General features: G+C 36.7%; 1 long non-coding RNA gene across 1 annotated transcript; it reads left to right on the top strand.

Annotated features, from left to right (window-relative positions):
• The first annotated feature begins 2000 nt into the window (after positions 1-2000).
• LOC140513635 (uncharacterized) lies at positions 2001-18815 on the top strand. The gene is made up of 3 exons (XR_011970260.1): positions 2001-3739; positions 7024-7072; positions 15972-18815. It is a non-coding gene; the product is annotated as an uncharacterized lncRNA (long non-coding RNA).
• Positions 18816-20671: the final 1856 nt, after the last annotated feature.

Raw genomic sequence — 20671 nt, 5'->3', positions numbered from 1 at the left:
AGAACTTTCCTTTGAAACAAAGGCTTTTATTTTTAAAAATAGATTGTTATTGATATATTGTATTTTTTACATTACCTAGATTTCTTTCTATATTCCTCCTCTCACCCTCCCAGGAGAGCCATCTTTTATTTTAAAGCTTTTTTTTTAAGAAAAAAGAAAAAAATTAAAAAGCCAGTCAATGAAAAAAATTAAAGAAAAAAGCCACACTGATGTTACATGCAATGTTTTGTACCTGTGGATTCACCAGATCTCCAAAGAAATGGTCGAGTCCCTTTTCATCTTTGGGACCAAATTTCTTCTTCTTTTCTTTTTAAATATTTTTTCCAGCATTCACTTTAGATTGTTTTGTGGTTGTTCTTTGCATTTACATTGTTGCTGTCATTGTGCATGTTGTTTTTCTGGTTCTGTTTAGTTTACTTTGCATCAGTTCATGCAAGTCTTTCCATGATTCTCTGTTATATGTCAAACAAAGGCCTGTATATTTTGCAACAATATTCTGGTATTATTTTATGGTTGTGAGTCATGGAAATACTTAATACTTGGAAACCTCAAGATGTTACTAACAGGGCAAAAAGGAGAAATAGCATAAAGGATATTACGGAGAGGTCTATGCTGAGAAAAGATGTTCTCTCCAGGTTGCTCTCCTGACTCTCTGGACTTTCTTTACCATTCCATAGAGGTCCTTTCACCTTTTAAGCTCACTCCACCCTTGGACTTTTCACATTGTAAATACCCGCTATCTTTGTGGCTTCTTCCTTTGATTGGCTGGTTCCTCTCAAAACCTCTACTTTAAGGAAGATATCAGGCCAGTCATACTATCATTCTTAGCCATACTTCACTCTTGAATCACCAGACTTTTTTTTTTTTTTTTTTTTACCATTTTGGTGGGAGAGATGTTGGTAACACTCCACTCTTCTTTTATAAGTTGTCTTCCTCCATTAGAATATTATCTCCCTAAAGGCAGGGACTTTCTTTCTGCTTGTTTTTATATTTCTAGCATGTAGCACAGTGCGTGGCATGTTGTCAGCAATTACTAAGTTTCTGTTGACTTGATTTGACTAGATTATATTATGAGAGAGATCATAGCCCTTTTGCTCCATTGGAATCCAGACAATGTCAAGATATCTTAAAGAATAAATACTACTACTACTAATGTATCTAGTATATTTAGTAGGATTACTACTACTATTACTACTACTCCTACTAATCAACCTATTGGGTTGTTGCTCATCAGTTGTTTTCCAAGAGGGTCAATGACATCATTACATGGGTGGGGTCCTGACCTGTGTGTGCATTTGCACCTAAGTGAGGCAGAGTTGCATAAAATCATCAGTCTCACCCTCTTTTCTAGAGTTATTGAAGTCCAGTGGCAAGACAAAAGTCAAGACAACTAATGATTACTCAGGATGCAGTGTCTTCTTTCACGTCTGACCAAGGGGAGTAAGAGGGAATAAACATTTTTAAAATGCCTACTTTAAAGTCGGGCACTTTGCAAAGGAGGTTTGTAAATATTTTCTCATTTGATTTTCACATCAGCTATGGGAGGTAAGTACCATTATTACTCACATTTTTAAATAGAAGCAATGGAAACTAACAGAAGTTATGTGACTTGCCCAGAATCACATGGCTAGCAAGCATCTGAGGACAGATTTGAACTCAGTTCTTTCTGAATTCAAAAAGTTTTGAGTTCCAAATTATCCCTTCCCTCCTTTCCCCTCCTTAAGAAGGCAAGCAATTTGATATAGAGTATACATGTGCAGTCATGCAAAACATCATTCCATATTATCCATCTTGCAAAAGAAAACATAGAGTCAAAAAACCCCAAGAAAAAAAAAAGAAAGTTTGTTTTAAAGTATGCTTTGGTGTCAGTGGAAAACTAAAAATAAATTTTAAAAAAAATTTAAAAAAATTAAGAAATAAGTGCTTCTCTATTGGATACTAAAATATTTGAAGATCAAGTAAAACTTTGAATTTGAACAAACAAATAAATAAGTGAAAAAAGTATGCTTGATCTGCATTCGAACTTCATCAGTTCATTTTCTGAAGGTCAGTAGCATTTTTCTTCATTAATTTTTTGGAATTGTCTTGAATCTTTGCATTACTGAGAATAGCTAAGTCATTCACAGTTCATCATAAATTTCTGTTACCATGTACATTGTTTCCCTGGTTCTCCTCACTTCATTCTGTGTTAGTTCATGTAAGTGTCCCCAGGTGTTTTTGAAACCGTCCTGCTTCTCATTTCTTCTGGCAAAAAAGTCACATACCACACACAATTATATACTACAACTGGTTCAGCTATTCTCCAGTTGATGGACATCCTTTGATGTCCATTTCTTTGCCACCAAAAAAAAAAAAAGAGTTGCTATAAGTACTTTTGTCCAAATCAATCATTTCCCCTTCTTTGATCTCTTTGGGATGCAGACCCATTAATGGTATTGCTGGGTCAAAGGGTTAGGCATAGTTTCAGATGGTGCTCCAGAACAGTTGGATCAGTTCACAACTCCACCACCAGTACATTAGTGTTCCAGTTTTCCCACATGAGGGCTAGCTATTCCCCCAAAGAAAGACTGAGGTTCATAAAAGAAAAAAACAAAAGAACTTCCTATTTTCTTGGTTTAAGAAGCAGCTTAGTTTTTCTTGCTCACCAGTGTCACTTGTTGGCTTCAAGGAAAACTATAACAATAATCATTTCTATAGCACCTACTATGTTCCTGGTGCTGTGATAAACACTTTACAAATGCTATCTTACTTGTATGCCTACTTTTTGGTTGTTTGAGTCATTGTTCAACTCTTCATGACTCTATTTTGGGTTTTCCTTGGAATGGTTTGCCATTTCCTTCTCCAGCTGGTTTTATGGATAAAGAAAATGAGGAAAACCGGGTTCAGGGACTTGCCCAGTCCCAGCTAGTAAATGAATGAGGTTGGATTTGAACTCATAAAGATGAATCATTGATTCCAAACCCAGTGCTCTATCTACTGTGTCAACTAACTCTGCCCCCCGATTTTTTTTAAACAGCTGATGAAATTGAAATTAAATGACTTGTCTAAGGATATATGTTTCTACATTGAGATTCCAGGCCCATAACCCTAGCCACTATAATGCCTACCTAGCTGCCTAAACTAAAGAATGTTTAATGAAGTCGTAAAGTAGACCAGTCTAGGGAGCTCTAGAGTAGCACCCAAATGGAATTATATTCTTTGCATATTTTCTAAACTACTTGTGTGCAGTGTAAAGCTGGTCACCATGTTCCGGAAGAGATAAAAAAAGGCCAAAGTGGTAGTACAGAGAAGGATCATAAGCCAGGAGAGTGATTTTAGTCATTTCTTTGTGTCATTACCTTGACAGGGGAAATGATAATAAAAATAGGGCTACCAGAAATAAAAGTCTCTATGAATTGGAATATAGAGTACTAAGTAAACAGAGAAATAGGAGTTTGTATTTTGTATATGAGTTTGTGTATGAGTACAAAACGAGTTGCTCATTTGTATAATGAGCTCTGATAAAAGGTGACAAGAGTATGGGATAAGGGAAAAAATGTAGGTATAATTGGTGCTAAGAGTTTTATAAAAATTTCCCTTCATTCTCTTTTTATTTTTATCTTTTATTTCTATCAAGACTGATAAATCTTTCCCACAAACAGTATTTTTCATATGCATTTGTGTTTTACTATTGTTTAGATGACAACTCAGTGGTGCAATGGATAGAATGCTGGGACTGGAATCAGGAAGACTCATCTCCGTGAGTTCAAATCTGTCCTCAAACATTTACTTGGTCCTCTTTGAGAATGAAGAAACAATAACACTTACTAGCTTGGGGAAGTCACAGTCCCATTTGCCTCAGTTTCCTCCTCTTTAAAATGAGTTGGAGAAGGAAATGGCAAAGTACTCCAGTATCTTTGCTGAGAAAATCCCAAATAGGGTCACAAAGTCAGACACGACTGAACAGCAATAGCTAAAACAACAGTTTGTATCCTTTTTCTTCTTTAAGAAGTCTTAAAATAGATTCCTGGGCACTTTTTAAGTTGTATAACCTGCAGCAAAGATTTCTCTCGGGTAAATTTAGTCAAGTCCAGTCATCCTTCCCTATTTTATCTTCCCAAGTGTCATTGACAGCATCTCATTACAGAAGGTACTGAAATGTTAGATTCAAAATATAATGATTTCACTGTAATTAATGATGAGAAGAGATAATTATAGAAACATCGTCAAACCAGCCTAATTTGAGATTATTCATAAATGTCCATTCAGTTTAACCTGTAAATATGCTTGGAATAATCTGATTTAACCAGGTCTTAATACAAGTTTTCTTTGTTGTATTTTTTAACATGTTCTACTGCAATTTTGTTAAACATCTTCTCATTATATTTTAGTCTGGTTGAAGTTACATTGGGCAGTTATGGCTGACTACATGGGGCCAGTAGACCTTGAACTGGACATGTCTCAACTTGATGACATTTAAGGTCCCTTCTAGCTCAAAATCATACAAAACTTCCAGGGCATACACATTTAAATAGGGAAAGACCTGAGAAGTGAGCTATGAAACAAAGCTAAATTAACTTTTTCGTTCTTTTTGTTGAACTTTGCCAGGTGAATTTTTTTTAGAATTTCTGGTTGTAGAGATGAGTCTCCTGAATAGACACACACTCACACACATTAAGATTAGCAAACAATGTTCCTGATTTATTCTCCTCCAGAAACATGAGGACTACTCCTTCCAGGAATGGGGAGAATGGTTCTTCAGACATATTGGCACCATGGTCTTTCTTGTGAGAATGACTTTCTAAAAAAAAAAAAAATCTAAAAAAGAAGTCCAAGCTTTCTATAGACTTCTTTCCCCCTCCACTACTTTTGCTGTTCTTTGAGATGATAACTTCTCATTATCTTTCACTATTTTCCTCTAGAATATTTTGCAGTTGATCTTGAACTCTAAATAATGTTACTTTTGGCTTCTAAATTTCTTCATTTAGTAAAGGAGTCAAGGTTTCCATTGTTCTTAGAGTCCTCTTTGTGATGAATGCTTTTTATCAGTTAAACTTCCCTAAGCATACATGTACATAGATGTATGTATAGCTATACATACATGCATATGTGACTGTATACACATATATGCAAATGCTCAAATCAATGATGTGAGTATTCTCTCTAGCAATAGTTTGCAACTCACCTATAGTTGTGTGTCTCTTACTAATGAGCTCTCATAAGTTCATCATCGGAGGATTACCCAACTGGTTAAGGAGCTTCTCACTTTCTCTCCACATTACAAGGATTAAAATAGAATCCTTTACCATTTTGTCATTTGTCTCTCACTCTTTCCACATGACCAGTCCACTTCTTTTTCTTTCCTAAATTTCTTTGCTGACCTCTTTCATACTGCTTCTTTTTTGAGATCTCTTGTTGGGAGCATGGTACAACTTGCTTCTGTTGCCCTTGTGCCTTTCTGTTGCCCTTTGGATTTTGCTTAATGTTAATTTTTCTGAGACTGTAATAATACTTGACTCATAGTCATGTAGCCACAATGGAAGGGTACTGATATTACAAAGATCAGACTTTGTTTCAAGGAGATTAAGACAATTTTAAAAAATTCATTTCCCAAAGGTAATCTAACAGGCTTTCCCTTTCCTGTTCAATTTTGGGCGCCTTATCATTCATTTGCAGAGAACTTCATAGGTTGTCCATCCAACCATAGTCCGGACAATAGGCTCCCATCATCAACTTGATTTTTCCTATATAAAAGGCTATTCAGGTGATTTATGGACCTCACTTAGGAAACTCTGCAATGTTCCTGGATTAACACAATCAGAGCAGTATCCTCTACAAAGAGGAGCATCTAGAGGACTTTTCCAGGCACAACTACAGAAATATACATACACATATATGTATCATATATGTATATATATACATGTATGTGCATGTATGTATGCAATATGTTTGTGTGTATACGCATGCACGCATGCGTATACACACATTCATTAAAGAGTTACTCTCCATTTTTGTCTTACTCATGGATGGTCACTTGGGAAATGAGATAATTGCAATAGCTACAATCAAACTCTGAGAGAAAATCTTTTAGAGCAAGATCAAAGTCTCCTTTCTTTTGACATGTATTCACTTATTTAGACTCTACTCCCTAAATTTATGGTCTATAATTAAATATTACTATTCTCCCATCTTAGACTGTTGGTTTTCTTTGATGTTTCCTTTCTTTTATGAAGTTTGCCTTCATTAAAGAGTCCTAACAATAGCAGTGCTCCTACACCAACAGCCCAGTCCTCATAATCAACATTCAGGAGAGCAAACCCAGTGAAGAAAGGGCCCCATCATTCTACCATCACCACCACGAGCTCACCAGTTTTATTAAAGGGGCAAGTAATCTAGTCTAGATGAGCCAACAAGATATCCTGAGGGAGAGACAGGGCATGGAATGTAACAGGCAGATCAAACCGTCATCATTTCCCCTCAAACTCCAGTGAAGATGTTTACTTTTCAATCTAACTACCCGTAATTTTGTCTAACCCACATCTCTCCACCTTGTGCACAAGAATATGATGAAAAATTTCACCAAAGGTTTTTAAGAATCCTGATGAACCGTGTTTGTAGTGTATCCCACATCTAGAACTGGAGAAACCTAGTCAAAAAAGGAAATGATGTAGTTTGGCATGACCTGTTCTTGATGAAATTATGTTGGCTCGTTGTGATCACCACTTCCTTTTCTAAATGTTCATTAATCATTGCTTTAATAAGATAATCTAGAATTTTGCCAAGAAGCACATTGAAGACAATTGGCCTAAATTCTGCAAATTCCATTCTCTGTTTTCTCTTTTCAAAAATTAAAACTTTTGTCCTTCTTCATCCCTTTAGCCTTCCTATTCTTAATTCTTTTAATTCACTCATAGTAATTTAATTCACAGTGCTTTAATAATAGTTTCTGACAATTCTTTTTTTTTGGATTTGGGAGCAAATTTATCAAGGGCATGATGCTCACATTATCTCCCTACTTATACTGGGTTTTTACTTCTCTTTCAGCCCATATTTTCTCAAGAATTGCCTCTCTCCACCTTTTGGAGGAGAACAGGTAGGAAAAATAGAAGTTGAATACTTCTGCTTGCTTTCTGTGATCTGTAATCTTCATTTTATCTATCTCAAACAGCTCTCTTATCCTTTTTTTTTTTTAAAAAAACTGTCTTTTTTTCCTTCAATATGCAATAATAAGAACTTTTGTCTTGGTTTAGAATTATTGACCAGCCTCTGCTCAATATAAGCTTCAGCAATTCTAACACCTTTCTTTAGGGATTGTAAATGCTTTTGTATTCATCTTATGGTGATAGCTCTTGCTTCTGTCTTACTATATTTATCTATTCATCTGTCTTTTGTCCATTTCTTGGCTTATTTATTCCTTTTTGTTTATTTATTTAATCATTTGTTTGTTTATGGTGTCTTTTGAAACTCTAAATCAGTCGGTAAGATCTTTGTGCATCCACATCCCTTTGTTAGACAACTCTCCTTTGCTATGAATGGAAACTGTTTTCCTTTGTGCCTATAGAATTTAATTCTTGAAGACTGTAGAATGTAGTCTCAAGATCCTATCGTTTCTGTCAATCCAGTAAAATCTCTTTTCCAAAGACTGAGAGAACTTCTCAAATTATGCATTGCTTTTCTTTCTTTAGTTGTCACCAAATTATTTTATCAGGAACCTGGGCATTAGAGGTGAGAAGTGTCTAGTGTTTCACTCCGCCTTGTGGTTTGAGAATTTAGTTATCATCAATCAATATCTTTATTATTTTCATATTGTTATTATATCTCAACACTATTTGATATATTTGTGAAGTTGGACTTTCAAAAAGGAATTTTTTTTCAGACTGAGAAGCATTTTGAGTCATTTTAATGCCAATTAATATTTTTTTTCCATGCTCCAAAATGCAACACTTTTTTTCAATGAACCAGTGGAGAAGTGGGTGGGTGTCAATGAACTCATTATAAAAGCAATAAATGGGAATTCAATTTGAATGCAAAGTGGAAACTCATTGGAATGATGATCTGGGGAGTCATTTAATTGTATATTTCAAAAGCACCTGCCATCCGTTAAAGACATTTGGTGAAACTACAGAGTACAAAGTTATCTATATTCAAATTCAGTTTATGCCTGATCAGCAGAAAAGTACACATAATTACTTGCTCACAACAATTTTTTTTTTTAACCAACTTATGCTTTCCCACAGAAGTTACACAGGAAATAGAAAAAGCAAAGATGAAAGGAATGACAAATGAAGCAATTCTTTTCATTACCTGGAGTAAACTGTCTTTGAAAGTGAAGAAAGAAAGGTGTAGGATAAGCATGCAAATAGATTTCCCTTTTCTTTTGTTATTTATTTGCCAGTTCACAGTTGGTGCTTGTTCACGTTTTCAGTTTCTTTTTAAACTAATCCCCAATTTTAGTGGCGAAGCTAGTTCATGGAGGTCAAACAATTTAGTCATTATATTTAGGGGAAAAAAGCCTCCCCAATGTTTAGTTGAAGTTTAGTTTTATTGGATGGGGAACATTCATTTTGACATTTATTCATACTTAATATATGTGTTTTCTTCTTACGGGTGAATTAATTGCTGGAAGAAGTATTTTTCAGTTACGTGCAAGCAAATTCAGTAAGACTAAGCATTTATCTTTCTATAAATGAGTTTGTGGGATTTTGAAAGAAAGATTCCAAATTTCCTAGCTTTAGCTGGCAGGCTGATCTATTACTATTGCCAATGTTGATCTACAACTGATAAAAGATTTTTTTTAAGTAAGGAAAACATCACATACATTTTATGTTGTTAGTTATTTTAAAAATATAACTTTTGCCAGCTTCACAGATGTGACTGTACAGATGACAATTTTGCAGGGCTGGATTCCAGGAATATAGGTGAAAAAGGTTCACCATCTTTCTGAGGGGCTGGACAGCCTATGTAGAATGTGGTTGTATAAGCAATAAATGCATTATTTATCCAAAGAATAGTTATTCATAGGAAGTGAATCAAGATCCACTAAGGCTTATTGTCTGCCTTCTTTAGAATGTAAAATCTTTGAAAGTAGAGATTTTGTCATTCTTTCTATCTGTGTAGAAGGGTGGGGAACCTGTGGCCTCAAGGCTACTTATGGCTCTCTAGGTCCTCAAGTGCAGCCCTCTAATTGAATCCAAACTTCCCAGAACAAATCCCCTTAATAAAAGGATTTGTTCTTTAAAACCTGGACTCTGTCAGAAGACTGTACCCAAAGATCTAGAAGACCACATGTGACCTCAGGCTGAAGGTTCCCTACCTCTGGTAGCACTTCGCACATATCCAGCTCATAGTAGGTGTTGAATAAATGCTTGTTGATTGATTTTGTGATTGTATGACAGCTATCTGTATATTTGATGTGCCCCTGCAATACCCCATTAAAATGTAGTCAAGGACACTGTCCCGCTTTGAAGTTCTGTGTTTATATCTTGAGAGATTAGCACGTCATATGTTGTAAGCCCTTTCTATAATATTTGTTAAGTCAAATTGAAATAAGTGCAAGTAATTCAAATATTACTTTGGATATTAACAAATCAAATCTTGATATAAAATATGAAGTCTCTCAAAAGTGCTGTATTAGTTCAGCCTTTAATAAATCTCTACCCCTGGAAATTCAAAAATTTTATTAAGCTATTGTTACAAACAGGTACTAGGTTCAGGGGATACAACACTAAGACTTGAAATCAGAAAGACTTAACTTCAGGAGTTCAAATTCAGCCTCAGATATTTACGGGCTGTGTGACCCTAGGCAAGGAACTTAATCCTGTTTGCCACAGTTTCTTCATCTGTAAATGAGCTAGGGAAGAAAACCAGTGTCTTTGCCAAGAAAACCCCAAATAGGGTCACATAGAGTTGGATGTGACTGAAAGGACTCAACACTATTAAGACTATAGATTTACTGGCGAGTATGCCTATATACACACATACATGTATATATATGTATATGCAGATATGTGGAGAAAGATGCCAATTTTCATTTGAACACTTTTAAGTACTTCAGTGTTATCCTCTTCATGAATCCCAATTCTTCCTAGAATTTTTTCCCCAAACCTTTAATGATTCTGATTCTTTTTCTCTTGTCCTGCTCCAAGTCTTCTTAGCCTTCTTAAATTACAACAAGGCCCCAAGCTGGATACAGTGCTTTAATAAGTGCCTGACCAGTGCCTGGTGGGAGAATGACTTCATGGCTTTTGCACGTTCTGTCCTTGTTAATGCATTCCTGTATGTTGTTGGCCTTTGGAATAACAGCCATGTGCTGTTCGCCTGAATTGAGGTAATGATTCATAACAGTGAATAGGTCATTTTCTCCTATCTCATCAATCCCTATCTATTTTTTGTGTTATTTGTCTGATTGCAATTGAACTTTTTTTCCAATCACTTCTCCAATTTGTGTAGGTCATTTTGAGTTTTAACCTGATATTCAAAGGAACTAGTCACTACTCTCAACTTGTCACCATTCCTAACCTTAATCAAATAATCAATATTTTTTTAATCATCTATTGTGTGCTAGGCATTATACTCAGGATATAAATGCAAAGGTGAGAAAGATCTTCAAAGAGCTAGTTGTTAAATATTTACTAGCACACTCCCATTTCTGTTCTAATACCATAGTACCCAATGCAAGAAAGAGAACAAAAGAATAATTGGATATGGCAAAGATTTTAGGTACAATCTAGTAATTTCATATATATGAAGTAGACCCCAAAGAGATCATCTACTGTGCCACACTACCTCCCTGAAATGACAAATGATATTTACATAGCACTTCTCACTTCCATCATTTGATTTGAGTGTCAGGGGTTAGGGAGAGGTAGGAATGGAGCTTTCAGTATCAAGGAGTGAGGAATTGTGGATTCTTGCCATTTTAAACTTCTTAGAATACCACTTAGTCTAGTTGCCTCCAATCACCCCCTTTTCCCTTTCAAGCAGATCCCACATATGAGTCTTCCTATTTCTTTTTCCATTGCCACAACTTTTTCCTTTCGATTAGAATTCCTCTTTTTCTTCCAACTTCTTATTTAGGATGCCATCCTTGAAACAAGCAGACAGTCCTTCAGAGGTTTCCTAAAAGGCTTTTGTAAAAACTGAAAGTAATAAAGGAGAAAACAGATATGTATAGTTGGTGTCTAGTTCATCACCTCCCAGTGCAAGTTACATCCCTACACTGCAGCAGAAATAAAGATCGCAAAACTGAAGGACACCCCAGTCTTCAGATTTAAAAAGGAAATAAAAAGGAAGAAAAACAAGAACTGTGCCTAAAAAGTAGTTAGTAATTTAGGATCTTTCCATCTGTTCCATTTTTAACTCTGGCTCATACTATGTCTAAATAATAAATACTTTTTGAATTGATTCAAATAACACCTAAAATTTGATTGGAAAATGTTCAGGATCCTTCAGCTATAAACTAAGGACATATTATAAGATTCTAAGCTTGCCTTTGTCTCAGTCTATAAATTTACAAAAGAATGTACTTTTTTTACTTCTTATGAAGTCGCCAAATCATTTCATTTTCACCTTGACCAAATCTATTAGTGCTATTTGTACTAACCCTGGAGCATTCCCATCATGGTGACAGACATAACTAATTTTCCCTTTTGTGATTGATAGATGTGTCTAGAGATAGTGCCTCAGCTAAGTCTAGAGTTGTAACTGTGAGTTGTGGTCTTTGGGCATATTCATTTGAAGAGATTAGAGAGACAGAAACCTTGGGTATGCTATATATGGTAAGCATGAACCAATGTTAGGTTAATCCCCTGGGTCAGGTATAAGTACACAAGCATGGTAGTGGGGCCACCAAGAGAAACTGGGGGATGGTTAATTTGGGAATTGGATGGAGAGGGGATGATTCTTCCCTGAGGGATCCAATATAAGTAAGGTGATTTTCTTACCCAACACTATTTTCTGACACTCACAGTCTTCCATCAGCTAATACCACCACCAAGACCACCATAAGAAGGAAGAGCTAGATTTTGAGTCAAGGATACCTGAGTTCAAATACTACTTCAAACATCTTCCAGCTGGGGGACCCTGGGCAAGTCATTTAACCTCCATCTCAGTTTCCTCAATCATGAAATGAGGAGAATAATAGCACTTACTTTAGACTTGAAAGGATCAAGTGACGGAATATCTGTGAAGCACTTAACACAGTGCCAGGCACATAGTGCATGTTTGATAAATGATTCTTTTCTTACCTTTTCTTGTATTTCTTTTCCTTCCTTCCAGAAATTAGTGCCCTGGGAGGGGCAAAGAATTCCCCTCCTTCATGTCAACACCCTGGGGCAAAGCCTCAATTGCTCCCTTTTACTTACAGCTATATTAAGAGCCTTGTGCAAATGAACTGAACATTACTTAGAAGAAAAAGCCTAAAATCAGACTGATGAAAGTCCTCCTCTCCATCCATTCCCACCCCCACCCCTACGATGACACAGGAAACACGGTGATTCTTTGCCTAATCAGATCCTCCTCTGTGATAGATTCTGAATTATTTCATACTAATAGAATTTTGCAGTTTTAAAAATCCTTGGGGGTCAGTTGGTGCGGCTTCCCAATTTTACAGATGAGAAAACTAAGGCCCAAGAACTTAAGTAATTTGCAAGGTCATGTAGCAAGTCAGTGTCAGTGCTGAGATTAGAACTCTGGGCTTCTGATTCCCAATCTGGGGTCCTTTGTACCCCATCAAGCTACCCCTCTTCTTTTCTTCCAATAGCCCAAGTTTGTTGATGTCTTATGCTCTCCTACAACTCCACCTTTTTAAAAGCTTTCTCCTAACTTTGTCAAAAGTGGAGGTGCTTATTTATTTATTTTTACATAGGAAAATGAAAGATATGTGGTCACTTGTATGCAATAAACTTCAGGCATGTATTAATAAATCACATAGCAAATAAAAATTTCTGCCCTATGAACCATCCTAGTCAATACGATCAGCTGGCTGGGTTGGAATTATCCCTGATGGTTGCAATCTGGAGAAAACAGACTGGGCAAAGCATCTCCGTCTGACTCACAATCCCAAAGCTCAGAATGCTACCCTTTGTAGGGAGCTTGATATTTCCAAAACGCTTGCAATCTCTAATTAGTTAATTGGCCCGTTAACATCAAAGGCTTTGAGTCATTGAAGGCTTTATTGTTTCCTTTGTAGTCTGTGGCATTCTTTGTGAGTTTACAGTATTTGCTTCTAGCTCCTGGTTTTGGCTTTATTCGGATATGTCTTTCTTGGATGAGATTTTAGTTATTTCTGAAAAAAATTAAGAAGCCCAGGAAACTGGGTACATAAGCTAATGGGAGAATGAATTTCATTTGTATTCTTTGCCATCTGCCACAGTGTCAGTTGGATATCTCCCTGGGAATACGAGTACTTCAAGTACTCAGAAATGTGGAATTCAGGTGCAAAGTAAATAGAGCAATTCTGAAGTATCATTTTGCTGGGAGAGAGCGGAGAGGCTTTATGCCTACTATTATTGCAAACAGATTGTTTGATGTAGGTGGTTTGAAGGACAAGAGAGAGAGGGCTTTCAGAAACTGGATTTTAAGTTATCAAATAACTTGCACACCCACAGTTTGGCTCCTCTAAGTTTGTGAAGCGGTAGCCAAAATTAAAGTATGGTATCCAACATGCCAAATATTATTCAAGTAAAAATCAGTGGTTTTCTAAGCAAGTAAGATTGGTCCCTACTGTTGGTGTTCACCTGCAAAAAGCATTTCTGGAAACCAAGCAGTGTGGTGAAGGATGTGGCCACTTGATGAGGGGAAAACAAAATTCTACCCAGTGCTGAGCTGATGCTTGCACTGAGGGGGCCAGATCCCTCTAGATCCCTTTGCATAATCAGGGCCATTTGAATCATTCTCAATCTCCTCTCCCCTCCCCCCAACTTATGAGATGAATCTGGCCACAGCAGCCTTTCCACATCTGTTGCATCCCTACACATGCTCAATGTTCATTGAATAGTTCATCCCTTATTTGGACCTTGATTTCCAATATGTGTTGTTAGTTCAAAGGGGCCAGGTTCCAGCTGGCAAGTCCTGGGTGGACTGCCAAATACAGAATTTCATCTGAGCTAGGGCTAACATTATCTGAAGCATATTTATGTTGGTGCTGGAAGACCCGAGTCACAACAGATAAATTGGAAGATTGTTTCATGATGGATTATTCATGACAGAGTTTTTCCAAAAAATGTTTTCTATCACACAAAGGCCAGAGATCACATAACTCCTGTTCAGGGCCATCCATCAAGTAGGATTTACTCTCAACAAGAAATTGAATTCCCCTAAGAAAGTAGTGTAGGAAAAGGAAAAAAAAAAGCTTTCAGCCTTTGGGAATAGAAGTAATACATGTCTTGACTCAATATCCCCTAAGATGCTGCTACTTCAGACATTGTGCCACTGAAAATCAAGCGTGTGGCTTTAAGCCCAATGGATTTGACTCTATTAATATTTATTAGTTATTTGGACAGGCCAAGAAATGGTGTCTCCACCTTTAGGGAATTTATGATCTAATTGATATGCCATGTAATGAAAAGAGTGCTGGACTTAGAGTTAGGAAGACTTAGATTCAAAATGCGTTTCATACATTTAAATGAACTGTGACCCTGGACAAGCCACTCAGTTTCTCTGTGTCTCAGTTTGTTCATCTGTTAAATGAGAGGGTTAGACTCCATGACTTCTGAGGTCTCTTCCAGCTCTAAATCTGTCATCCTATGATTTTAGGAAGATAAAGAAAGTCAAGTGTGGATATGTTTAAAGGAGTCGTGAGGCTGAAATAACTTTGTTTTTACTTTTATAAAAATGTTTGTCCGCACTTAATGTGCACATGGGCATCATCAACCGGAAAATAATGTAAGGTTCCTGGAAGCAAAGCTTTTTTCATTTTTGTCTTTGTAGACCCAGCACTTAGTACACACGAGGCACTTAATAAATTATCAATTGATTGTTGATTGATTCAACACATAGGGTGTGTACAGGGTATTATTGATTTGATCTATCTGGGTATAAGTCCAAAGCTCACTATTGACTCCTTCTGTGAACTTTAGCTCTTTACCTGTGTCTTAGAATCTCTGGCTTCCTTCCAGACTTAGCTCAAAGGCAGTTCCTGGTCTCCTCATCTCATAGAATCCCATTCATATTACACTGTATCTACTCTATATGTATTTTGCATGTACCTATTAACACACGTTTTGTCTCTGCCTTAGAATGTGAGTATTCTTGGGAGCAAGGGCTGTTTTTGCCTATCTGTATCTAAAGCATTTAGCACAGTGCCTGGCCCTTACATAGTGACAGCTTTACCACTTCTCTTTAGTTGCAATTCAGTTTACCTGATAGTACATTCTCATGTACCATAATATCATATCAGACACTACAATCAGTCAATCAAGAATGTAAATTCAGCTCCCCTTACCCACCTCTTCCAGACATCTGTGTCAGGTAAGTCAGGGGATTTACAAAGGAATTAGAAAACAGATTTCTTGTGGCTAAGAAGCCTGCACCCTAATGGGATCACTTGAACAAAACACATCTGCTGCTAAATTTCTGAATAAATCCTGGTCATTTTATTATTCCCTTATATATTGGCAGCCCTTGAGAAGATTCTCCTTCGAATACCTGCAAGATTTGTGCACCCAAAGCCTTTGGATGTCTGTGTAGGAGTTTTAGCCCCAAACTAAGGGAAAACAGACTGGGAGTTCCCAATTTGAAAGGATGAACTTCAGTTTTTTGGAATTCTTTACCATACAAAGGCAAAATTTTCTTGTGTCAGTCTGACATAAGTAGAAATCAGAACTTTACAATGTAATTTCAGAATGACTTTGACATTTAATAGACTGTTTATTCTTTCTTTTTTTTTGAAGATGACCAGTGATATCACAGGGTGATGTATATAGACTTGTGCATGAATTGGATTTAAGTGATGCAGAGTTGCATAAAATTGTCAGTTTCACTCTCTCTTTCAGAGTCTTTAAAGTCCAGTGACAAGACAAGAGTCAAGATGACATGACCTTGGCATCTTTGACGTCTCACCAAGCTCCAAGTGTTTCACAGTGTCTGCTTCAGCTGCTTTCGTGGGCACCAGAACAAATTGTTCTCATCCACTTATTTTGCTGGGGGACATCTTCACATGTTTGAGGTAGACTTCTCCATAAATCATCGATGGGTTTGAGGCCTGTTGGTTACTCTCAACCTTGTTTAGCCTATCTGCTGAGAAGGCTTACTAGGGTGAGGTCATTGGACATGATACAGCTTCTTGGAGTCAGAGCTGAGAATTAGGTGGTAGGTGGACACCAAAACTGGATGAGCAGCCTTGAAAAGGGCTCAGCAGGCTCTCCCACCAAAGGTGTTAGTACTCTCTGATCACCCCATAAACAGGTTAACAAAATAAACTAGAGAAATATACCTTTCTATCCTAACTAATCATATCTATTTCTTTTGTTTTACTTTCTGAATGGCTTTATTCATTTTTTTCATATTCCACATTAGTCATATTGCGAAAGAAGTATCAGAACAAAAGGGAAAAGCCATGAGAAAGAAAAAAAGAGAGAAAATAGTATGCTTCAGACTGCATAGTTCTTTCTGTGGATGTGGACGGTATTTTTTTGTCATGAGTCTTTTGGAGTTGTCTTAGATCATTGCATAGCTGAGAAAAGCTAAGTCTATCAAAGTTAGTCACTGTACAATGTTGCTGTTACTGTGTACAATGTTCTCCTGGTTCTACTCACTTCACTCAGCATCATTTCAAGTAAATCTTTTCAGGTTTTTCTGAACTCTGAGTTTTTCCAGATTTTTCTAAAATGGAATGGGCTCTATTTGTGAAGAGAAAGACATGTATACCTGAAATAAATACACTTAGAACTCAAAAACTATAGAAAACCATAAAAATAAACTTATAAAAATAAAAAGTCTGTCCACTTGATGGGTGGAAAAAAAGTATGCAGAGCGAAAACAGGACTATTTTAGCAACTACAGGACATGGGTTCAAATCTTAACTTATGACCTATGTTACCATGGACAATCCACCTCACCTTTCTGGGATTGTTTCCTCATTTGCAAAAGGAGCTGATTGTACAAGATGACCTCTAAACTGCCTGTCCAAGACAAGTGATCCTGCTGTAGCACCAGCCAGATTTATTTTCTGGTCTGGGTATTGCTAATTTAAATGATCCTTGAGAGCTGACCCAAAGAAAACACACTAACCTTCTGAATATCCAAGAATTTTCTCAAGGGGGAAAAAGATGGCAATTTTCCTTTAATGAGTGCAGTTCTGCTTCATTTAGTGATTTTATTCACAAAGACCTTGTTTCTTCCCCAGGTTATAATAAAAGTTTCACCTCAATGACAGACAAATTCAGAAGGCAATATAATTCAGTGTAAGGAACTTGAGCTCTGGGTTAAAATACCTTCTCTTACATTTAAATGACCTTGGGCAAGTCACTTAATCTCCTCGGGCCTCAGTTTTTCCATCTGTAAAATAAGAGACATGGATGAGATGACTTCCAAAGTTCCTTCCAGCTCTAGATTTATGACCTTTCTCATCTCCATCTTTTGGTATGTACTAAGACAATCTCTGGGGTTATGTAGTATATGATTTAGCCCTGGGAATATCAGTGAAGAGAAAGGGAGTAAAGTTTCATATTTCAAGACAACTATTGATTCATGGCTACAGGCCCCTAGAAAGAAGGTCATTGCCAAGAGTTTCAGATTGTTATTGTCCCACAAATTCCAACAGGTCAATTCATTGAGCATTGGCTCCTTCAACCAGGACCTAGGTTATTTAATCACTTGGGGCTTTGTCTTACTATTGGCAAACAAAATCTCAATTAAAACAAAAATTATTAAATCAAAATAATTTCACCATTTATAATCCAATACAGATTTTAATATGATGACCTCAAATATAATCCCAGGATCTTGGATTTTTTTTTTATTTATTGGATCATGGGTCCAGGTTTCCCTTTCATTTGTGTCTACTGCCCAGACTGACAAATTCATCTTTTCTTTCTCATCTTTAGACATCCTAAATCTCTTCTGATTCCCTTTCCCCCAACAGGAGGTAAGTAGATCTCAGCATTTTTCTGTGGAAAACACACTTAAATCCCTGATTTTGAACCCCCTATTAATGAACCTGGTTCTGAGTGTCAGTGTATCAATGGTGGGTCAAGTTTATAGAAAATACTCATGGCCTGTCCTATTCCAGGAGCCCCCTGAGGTTTTGTTGTGTGAGGGTAGGAAAGGGGGTGACCCGAGAGAACTGGGGCTCTGGGAACTCTACTATGGATAACTTCATTTTCTTCTTTGGGATGCAAATTTAGAATCAAGATCTCTGGCTCACTCTCTGCTTTGTCCAGTTCCTTACTTGCACTCTAGAAATAATCTTTTTGCTTCAAAACTTCTGTTCTCACCCCAGGAAATTTTTGTTCCTCCAGGTGTGAATGAATGTATTTAACAGAAAACAGCTGGAATAAAGGAATTAATATATTGGGTGAAGGGATCAGTGTTCCTCTTGGTAAGATTTCCTTTGCTTTGAGGCTACTACAGTCTAGTTGTCATCTCTATGAAATTCCACTGTGAAAGCCCCTCCTTTAGGGAGAACAAGTCCCTGGCAATACAACAACGAAATCCTTGGCTCTTAATATCCATTTATGAAGAATGAATGTTGGAACAGGTTCCTTGTACTTTCCTATCATGCCCTTCCAAGATACTGTACTATAGTTGACCTGGCAGCCCAAAGTTTGAGAGTTTTATCTTCCCTTCCAGGGACATCATCCAGGTGATATGGCTGCCATCAGATTACACCTGATTAAGCCAGCATGTTTAATTAGATGTACAAAGTGACTGGAATAGGTGTTTTTTTTTTTTTTGTTTTTTGTTTTTTTTTTTACGGGAAGGCAACATTGTAATTCTATACCATATGAGATGCTCAGTCCATGTAACCAAACCACAGCCTTTTTGCTTCTGTCAGTTCATAACAATGCAATTCCATGAGAAACAGCTGTTGGCAGGATTACAATTTACCAACTTGTTAGTCAATAACTTTTAGTATTTTTTCCTCCTCTAACTCTTCGTAAGTGAATAAGAAGAAGTTTTGCAGATTTCTTAGGATAAACTTTATTGATGCCCACTCTTTTCAAAGTCCCATGAAATCCCCATCCTTGAGAAAGAAAGTAGCATATCTCTTTAGAAACATCTTAAAGTTCATTAATGGTAACTGCAAATCCTAAGCTTAATGTGGTGCGGTTGTAATGGTATGTGGCTAAAGGGATGATTTTGAATTTTTTTCTGTTGAAATAGGAGATTGATGAAAGAAAGCTGAATGCTGAGTAGCTATAATGCCCAATTTTGGCCCCAAGAAACAAATAATGAAACAGAGTTCTGTCCTCTCGAAAGAGGTGAGGGGCCATGGGAAGGAAATGCTTCATTATACTTTCAGATGTGATATTTACACATCTATATATAGGCATCTATACATATATGTAAATATAAATATATGCAAACTTACTATTTTATACATGTATGAATATATGTGTATACTGATTATATATACATACTGATAATTTTACATATGTGTATAAAGTTTGATGCATATCTATATCTATACATAGCTACTAAACTTTTATTTCAGGGCAGGGTTCAATGCTACTGTTGCTGTTGGAGGTATATCTAGAAGTTCTTGTGATATAGAAATGAGGGACAAAAACATAACTTCATAAGAATAAAAACAAATACCTATGAAATGATTTTCTGTTCTTCCTGTGCTCATTGTCTCCTTTGTCACATTTTAGGTAGCACCTTTCTCAGTATACTAATATTAATGTCATAGGTGCACCTATGCCATGGCCAGACAATTAAAACAAGCATTTATTAATTAGCAGATACAGTTCTAGGTTCTGAGGGATTCAGGGATGAGAAAGGAAGTAAATCCTACTTGAAATGAGCTTTCTTTCTAAACAACAGACATGTAAAATAAATATACATGTCATAAATATAATGTGAATAAATACATGAACAAAGTTAGGTAGCCTGGGAAGGAGAGCGCTAGGAGTTGGGGGGGGGGGTGTCAGGAAAGGCTTCATGCAAGAGATAATAAAATATTTCAGCTACATCTTAAAGTAAGAGACTCTCTGAGGCAAAAGTCAGGAGAAAATACATTGATAGAGAAGACCAATTTGGCTGGATCACAGAATAAAGGATGGAGAGTAACTTCCAATGAAGTCAGAAACATAAGTTGGTGGGAAGGTGTGAACTGTTTTAAAACCTAAACAAAGGAGTTTGTATTTTATCCTAGAGGCAATAGAAAGCTGCTGGAGTTTGTTTAACTAGAAGAGTCACATGAACAGAATCAAGGAAAGTCAATTTGGCAGCAGTACGTAAGATGTACTGAAATGGGGAAAGATGGGTCAGGAATCTAAATAGGAACCTATTGAAATGGTCCAAGTGAAAGGTGTAGGTAGATGGATGAGAAGAGAGTATGTGTCAGATGTGAAAGAAATAGCAAAATTTGGCAACTGATTGGATATGTGGGGTGAGAGTGAGGAGTCCAGGACAATTTCAAAGTTACAAACATGGGAGCGAGATTAGGATAGTGGTGCCTTCTAAGGAAATATGGGATTTAAAAGAGGGAAGAATTTAAGCAGAAATATGAGTTCAGTTTAGAATATGG

This window comes from Notamacropus eugenii, chromosome 7 (genome assembly GCF_028372415.1).
Source record: "Notamacropus eugenii isolate mMacEug1 chromosome 7, mMacEug1.pri_v2, whole genome shotgun sequence".
In the NCBI taxonomy this organism is placed as follows: domain Eukaryota; kingdom Metazoa; phylum Chordata; class Mammalia; order Diprotodontia; family Macropodidae; genus Notamacropus; species Notamacropus eugenii.
This window is presented reverse-complemented; position numbering and strand designations above follow the sequence as displayed.